Source organism: Acanthochromis polyacanthus, chromosome 8 (assembly GCF_021347895.1).
Source record: "Acanthochromis polyacanthus isolate Apoly-LR-REF ecotype Palm Island chromosome 8, KAUST_Apoly_ChrSc, whole genome shotgun sequence".
Classification (NCBI taxonomy): Eukaryota; Metazoa; Chordata; class Actinopteri; family Pomacentridae; genus Acanthochromis; species Acanthochromis polyacanthus.
In genome coordinates, this window is record NC_067120.1 from 8,999,650 (window position 1) to 9,007,725 (window position 8,076).

General features: G+C 41.6%; 1 protein-coding gene across 2 annotated transcripts in view; it reads right to left on the reverse strand.

Annotated features, from left to right (window-relative positions):
- sema3d (sema domain, immunoglobulin domain (Ig), short basic domain, secreted, (semaphorin) 3D) overlaps positions 1-7,677 on the reverse strand; it is a 32,485-nt gene extending 24,808 nt beyond the window's left edge. Inside the window, exons 1-2 of one of the 2 annotated variants that reach the window (XM_051952520.1) lie at positions 7,383-7,677; positions 27-146 (exon numbers count right to left, since the gene is read on the reverse strand). The gene's annotated coding sequence lies outside the window, so the exon portion shown is untranslated. The remainder of the gene's footprint in view (positions 1-26; positions 147-7,382) is intronic. The other variant, XM_022191963.2, reaches the window with a different exon arrangement.
- Positions 7,678-8,076: the final 399 nt, after the last annotated feature.

An 8,076-nucleotide genomic window follows, 5' to 3' on the forward strand; every position in this document is an offset into this window, starting at 1 on the left:
TGCAGTCTCATCCAACTTGTACACACGTTTCTGTTGTGACTATTCAGCTGTTTCACCATGGAGCCCCGCAGGCATGTCCCCTTCCTTTGCCCATCCCACATCAGCTGTTGCCCATCACCGGCTTTCCTTTTGTGTCGCCTTTAAATCTGTTTGCCCAAAACAAAGGTCAGACTAACAAAACAGACGTGGTCCTCTATCTATCAGCCTCTTTCAGTTCCTCTCTCCCTCCTTAATCTCCTTTTCACATGGATAACTCATTTAATTCTGTGCCTAAAAGATACTTGCCAATAGTTTCGGCATTGGCTGATGACCCTGTCACTTCCTCTTTTATACTGTGTAAAAAATAGACCATGTCCTGTTTAGGACATCACAGTGAATTAATGAGGCCTGAACCACAGACATTAGTTCATACTTTGTAAAGTGAGCCGAGTCAACCATCATGGGAACTGTGGCTTTTCTGTTGCATATAAGCATGGTTAACTTGAGCACTGTGCCCTATAATTGAACATGGAACATGATTATAGTAGAATGACAAGTAGGATCCTTTAACATTCGAAAACTATTAAAATGTGACGTTTCGGTCCGAGTTATTTCAACTTGACAAAGACACAAGTGGGACTGAAAATTGGACTTGGGGTTTAGAAATGTGTACAGAATGTTATGAAGGGTGTGCAACTGACAATACAAACTTGCAAGCAGGATTTTCTTTTCTTTAATTGCACTTTAGGTTAAAACAAGGCAGACCACAATGAGGAACAAAGCATTTATTATTGGTTAGTTAAGAGGTTCCTAATTTCAGTGTGTAATAAAAGTTTTTCAGTTTTTCCAGTGGTACCTAAAAACCACAGGAAGGAACCAGCATCTGTTGATTTACAGGTGTCTGTGAACCTAGATCCTGATTATTTTCTTTAATCATTTCAAGCACAATTGCATGCATATTAGCATATTTTTGTCGAACCTCAAGAATATTGTTGTATAACGCCGAGTTCTTAGTTGAAATGCATCATAACTTCATGTTATCCTTAATTAGAATGTTTCTAACCTTTATAAGACCTATCACTGGTATTTTAGAATCTGCATCCCTGCAAATTCCACAGCTATTAAGCTACTAATTAACCAGACAATTGATGAAGGAATTAGCAAATGCAAGAATGCCTCCCCCTCAGACCTTATTACCACCCTCATTACTTTCCTTCCACCCCCATCTCAAATAACACGCTTCAGCCTGTCAAGGAACACAGAAACAATGTCAAGCTAAATTAATAGATAAGACATAGATATAACACACACACACACACACACACACGTCTGGTTCTTATATCCCCATGGGGACTTACCATTGACTCCCATTCATACCTAACCCCCAACCCTTACCCTAACCCTAACCTTAACCCAGACCAAAACAATGCCTAACCCTAAAGAAACGTTGTTGCACTTTTACTTTTTTTCAGTAACAACAACATGGCCAAGAAAACACTGTTTAAACTTGTGGGGACCGAAATGAGGTCCCCACAAGTGACATTGTTTTCGGTTTTCCTACAGTTGTGGGGACATTTGGTCCCCGCAAGTATAGCCAGCACCTGAACACACACACACACACACACACACACACACACACACACACACACACACACACACACACACACACACACACACACACACACACACACACACACACACACACATCTCAGATACTGAAACCAAGCATGCTGCTTGAAGATGGAGGGATCAAACATTCAGAAGAGAACACACAATTAATGTTTGGGACAATTGTATTGTCTATGAGGCACCTGAGAAATTATCTAAAGTGACATTGGGAGTGATTATACTCATTCACACCTCTGCACACAGATTTTCCATGCATGATGAAATGGAAGCTGGCATGTTGGCAGACAGGCATAAGCTGTAAAACTACAACTCATTTCGTTTCATTTATTTTCTCTGTCCAGTTTCGTAATCTAGTGTTTAAAAGCTCGACTTCATAGCGGAGAATCAGGGCAGAGTGGCACCCATCCAAGTGCCTCGTAGCTTTAAACTGAGGAGGATTAGACACTGATAAACAGACTGCTGTTTATTTTAGATGACAAATTGAGGCACCTTCGCAACCTTAGGGTTAGAAATACAGATATAGAGCTCCGTGAGATGGATGGGCAATCGGGCTGCAAGTGAGAAAGTGAGAAGGGTTTAAATCCATGCAGTCTTTGCACTTTCTGAGCGACAGCGATAGTGCTGATGGTGAGGCTTATCCTCTCTGCAGTGTGTTCAGGGGAGCAGTGACACGATTTCAACCGAGTGAGAAGCATTTGAGTAATGTATCTCTTTTCATGGCTTGAGTGCCCACATCTCTCAGCAGTACTGGCTTGTGCAGCACCCCTTTAGAAGAATGCTTCCCAAACAAAGGAGGGAGCCCAAGTGTTATAAGAGGAGTATTAAAAACTCTCCATCTGTTGAGAGAAGGATGACAATAGCACAGACACTGCAGCATTGGCAGTAAATCACACTGTACACCACCAGTCAGTCAATACTTCAGAGAGTGTGGACAATAGAGATAAGAAAAAAGATGGAGGAAAAAGAACAAATGAGAGGTGTGAATGAGGAGAAACAGACAGCTTGTGCCACGTGGGTTAAGCTAACACCCCTGTTTCCTGGTAGCTAAAGTCCCTGTTGTCTTTGGCAGCATGGCCGGCACATGGTGCAGGGTGTGATGGGAAACAATCCTGATGGAGATGGTGACAGATTTCATGCTAGCGGCCAAGTGCTTCTGGCTTCTGATCTCACACCAACATATCGCATCTTTAAAGTGTGACTGCCCCAGACATTGTGGCTTTTCCAGTTTGGGGTCAAATAATACGGTGTATACAAGCCATAAACCACCAACTGATTGACCTCTGTATAATAATACTGTTGCAGAATCCAGAAGCTGAGATGCTACGGTATATGAAAAAAAAAACATGAAAACAGCTGAACTTTAAGCTGAAGACACAATATCCCCAGTAGAAGTTGCCAGCAGTCATGAGAAAGGAGCAGATGGTGAAGAAGTGCTGCGGCCATGGGCATTCTTGCATAGAGACCACCCCTAATGAGGCATTTAGCGACACCCAGGTGCCCTGTAGAGTACACTATTATCAAGCCCCACCATCTCCACAGGACAGAGTGCATTAGTACAGCTATTTGTCTTTATTCCCTGACCACAGGCACTGACCTGGCAGAACAACATAGGTAATTGTTTCTAGCTCTCAAGACATTAGTTGTTTTTCTTGGCAAAAGTCAATCATCTTTTTTAGCCGTGCATTTAGGCAAGCATGTAACTCCCCTGTGGGTCTGTGTGAGTTCATTTCTCATAGGGAAAATACAGGACTGCCACACTGTTTGTATTTTCACTAAACACAAACTATAAAGCATATACAAAAAGCATTAAATTTTAAAGTTGGCCTCTAAGCCATAACACTAGATGGTAGTAAAGAAGGAAACACAACATTGTTCCAGTACAGTGAAGCAACACTGTTGCACTTACTCTTTATGTCCTGGCACTGAAATAATATCATATATCTTGGAGAAAGGCTTCTTTATTTCACTTTTAACAGCAAGTTAAAAGACTTTGGGAACATATTAAAAAAGCGCTGTCAGCTCTGTGTTCAAAGGTTGTTAATAAAACTGATCTGAAGGGTCCAACATCAATGCCTTCTCAGTCCCGTCTAAACCATTTTGTCTTAACAGTGTTAACACCAAACACGCTCAGTGCAGATCTCACTGTGTTTAACTGAATGCTGGGAATTAACTGTTGATGAAGAACATGGAAATATGAAACATGTGATCCTTGTGGTGAATAAGATTATTCTGGACCAAGTAAAAGCGAAAAACCTACTCCTAAGCTAAAGTTTGCTGGCAAATTTATTAGTACAAACTTCTTTTTTCCCCCACATTTTTCTAACTCAGGTCATAAAGTAAACATCAAGGCCCCAAGCTGTGATTCATTTTCGATTTTAACCACAAACATTAGCCCACCTTATCTGAGTGAAACACAGTATCTACCAGCACAGCATGTGTGTCTTTTGGGAAATTACAAATCACTCCCAAAATTGAATGCAAAATAAATTGCCAAAAATATCTCCTCGCACACAGAATTTAATCATCCAAACATGGTGATGGAGACAGAGATGGGCTTTGAAGTTGAGAACACTGTAGTAAATTAGCCCTAAATAATGAATGAATGCATAGTACAAAACATGTTAGGTAAGGATATTTAATACCTCTCCATGGACCAGCACAGAGATTATTTGATCCCTTGCCATCAGGAAAGCCTGCATTTCCTGCAGCCATTTACCTTGTATAAATCATTAAATGTTTGACTTTAGACTGCCTCCCTCAACACAACTACAACAGTAGACTGCAGACTGTTAACACCGCTACGTTTGTCAAATATTTGTACTTGGGATTTCTCAAAGCAAATCTTTCAGGTCATATTTTCCACCGCAAGAGCACATCAAAAGCGCCACATGGAAAAACAACAAACATCACATGACATTACACGTTGCCTGAAACCACGATTCATGAAATCTCTGAATAGTGAAGCCCAGACGAGAGGACATTCCAGTGGAAATCCTTCCGTTTTGGAAGTAAAGAGTTTGTCTGTGGGGAAAACTAAAGGAGATGGATAAAATTCCAGCCCCGGGGTCCTGTCTGTCCACATTATGTCCATCCCTAAGCTGTTATCTCAAAACACTTGTAAGAGAACACTGCGGGAAACTGCTGGTATGGTAACCAAATACGCCAAAGCTAGATAATAATGCGTGCACACCCTTTTATTAAAGACTCACTTTATGTTTAATGTTGCGGTTTAATCCTTCACTCTTCCTCAATGAAAGACCAAACACAACTGAGACAGAGCCAGCTGAGGTCTGCTGTCAAACAAAAGGGTTAATGGAAAGGGGGCGAGGAGTGATACTTGATCTGTGGTTTAACTCCTCAATAGAGAAGATGGAAAAACACAAAGCGGAACCAAAGTTGTGAGGTATTCAGAACAGCGGACAAAGCATGTAACTGAGACAGTGCCATATAGAGAACCATGCTGGTAGGTTTGTTGATAATTGACAACAAGACAAGTAACTCTACACATGCTGAACAAGGCATGACCTGGGCATGCAACTCTGAGTGTCTGCACGCATGTGTGGGTGTAAGCTAATACCATCCTGAGGCAGGCAGATGGGAGCAATAAGGCATGAAAACAGTGAGTGACAGATAGAAGTGCTCTCACTTGTCTCCGGATCGCCTCAGGATTCAGGGATACACCCCTGCATGCTATGCAACAACTCTTCTCAAGAGCATTACTGTCCCCCAAAAAGTTGGGAAGCAAATCCATTGTTCTTTGTAATGCTTTTGTTCAGGAGGTTATCTCCACTCCAGCCCCAGTTCATTTAGAGATTGAAACACAGAGAGGCCATAGAGCTCCGGGGCAGGCAAACCCAGTCGGTCTGTCTGTCTGCATGTCACTGGCACCTAGCCATTGTAGACTCTCCAAACATACTAACATCATCACTGCGCTAAAGGTGACCTAGTTGCTTTGTCTGTCTGAACTGACGGATTATGGAAACAAGACCATATTAGGTAAGGCCAGTACTGCTGCATGGCTGCGAGTATGTTTTAATAACACTTTCCACCCCAAATCTGCTGAGTTTTGAGAACCCGCTCTGTCAGTTTTTTTAGTTTTCATCACTTCTCAGGAAAGAGTCTCGGCGTGAAGTGCATGATGTTGTCACACAGCGCAGGAATGGTGCTGTAGGCCATTCAAAACATAGCTGAATATTGATGCTGTGATTTTTTACAGTAATGTTGAATCAGTCCAGACACGCCATACATAACAGGAGAGAATTATAGCACACAGGAGGCTCGGGGTTCGCACGGCAGGACTATGAATTGATTGATGTAGTGAACAATAGAGCAACCCAACTGGAAAAACCCTCAAGTCGTCTCACAGAATAGCCTGTTTTAAAGTAGAATTCTCACAGAAAAGGTCCCTATCAAAGCTAAGGCTTCAGCAGTAGTGTTCTGCATTCGCCATCCCCAGTGTATGCAGCAGTCTGTAATAAGTATGCCTGACACCATCCCAGTGACGCAATGTTTGGACAGCGTTTAAAGCAGAAAATCAGACAAGATTTTCTGAGTTGTCTTTCTGTGGCCTGAAGCAGAAATCTTTTATTTACCTCAGTCATGCTGATCGAAAGCCTTGAAACACTGCCAGAGAAATCAATATCCACACAACTGAACACTCTCCCTCTCGCTGCCTCCCTTCTTCTCTCGCAACAACACCCCCCCACCTTCAAGCCAAAGCTCCTTGTAGGGAGGTAGATAAAGCTTCAGGAGTGCAGTAAGTGGAGAGTGGGCCATTAACACTGTTTCATATACAAGCAGGGATGGCTACTATTTCTTCTGTTTCTTAGTGAACCGTTGAAGTATACATACATCAAGTGAGCTCCACAAGCAAAGCAAGTATGTTCACGGCAGCATCTATAATGTGCTGTACATCTACAACGTGGATCTTTATGATGGAGGGAAAAGTAAAGTGCACTTAGTCACATTCAGCACCCAAACTCACACTCCTCTTCTTCAAATACTGTCCAACATTCCTCAAGCACGTTTGGTACCCAAAAATTCTTACAGTGTGAAGCCTACAGTATTCTTACCTCAAAAGATCTCTCAGAGGTGAAAAATAAAATATTGATGCATTCATTTAAGACTGCAAAGTCATCAAATGACAGCTTTGAATAGATTTAAATACATAAAATTTACATTAATAGATTCACTGACTTTCTACCGTGACTGGTTAAACACATTACTGCTCTCTATTGAATAGCACATATGCACAATAATGATTTTTTTTTAACAATTCCTAAGAAGAAAGAGGGAAAAAAGCAGGGATTATGTTCTACCAAATGGGTTTTTCATATTCCCTTTCATCTTAGGCGCATAATCCCTTCAAAAAACTTCTAAAACTTGTAATGTTGTGTGGTTAGAATAATTTCTAAAAAGTTTTGCAGAAAAAGAATGGTTTTTTTTGCTGAGACATCTTTTAAAGTTGCAGAATTGTTGACTAAAATAGAAAACATATCACAGATATTTGAGACAAACAGTAAAACAGCTGAATAAATCTCGAAAGAAAGCAAACTTAGAAAGTATATGTGTTACAAGTAAATATATAGTTTAAACTTCGACCTGCTCTCTGTCCTTTCATAGGATGTCGAGCGACTTCCAGACATCTGGACTACTTGAATTAATTAAACTGAGTTAATTACAATGCATAAGAAGGATAATTAATCTAAACTCCACAGACACAGAGTTTCAAATAAACAGCAGATGCTTATAATCGTTTCTCAGGTTCGTCTCACCTGTTTGCGCACTCAGCTCATGCCAACAGCAGCGTCTCTGTCCTTCACTCAAAGTTTCTCGATGCGCTCAGAAAAAAAGCAGCCAAAAGTATGACACTTGCACAACCTCGCTCCGACCAAAAAGCACAGTGGTTGGATAAATTCTTCCCCCAGCTATTTCCACTCCCCTCAATGTTAGTTAAACGGAAACAAGCGCTCTTGAACTCTTGGCTCTCCAATGTGCGTGTGAGAGTGTGCGCGTTAGTGTTAGTGTGTGTGTCTCTGTGTGTTTTGGATGGCTGGTTACTCTGTGGCAGATCGCCCCGGGAAAGACAGACGGCAACCTCCCAGTTCTGCTGCTGCTGGAGGGGAGGGGCCCTCAGCATCTGTACCGCTGCCAGCAAGCACCGAGTTTCCAGCGGTCACTGCACATCTTCAGTTTTACACACCAGTAAACACAAAACAACTGTGTTGTGTTTTGAGATTTTGTGTACTTTAGGCTGAAGTAAAATCAAAGAGTGAAACTAGAATCAGTAGAATATTCTCTGCATTTACAGTGACATGAAAAACATTTTTAAAAAAGTATCTATTTGTAGCTGTTTTGTTCCTTATTTGTTTTGATTGATTGACTGTCTGTCTGTCTGTCTGTCTGTTTGTGTGGTAGGACGTCCCCTCCCATCTCCACTCGTGTGTATGTGTGTGCATTAGATCAGGT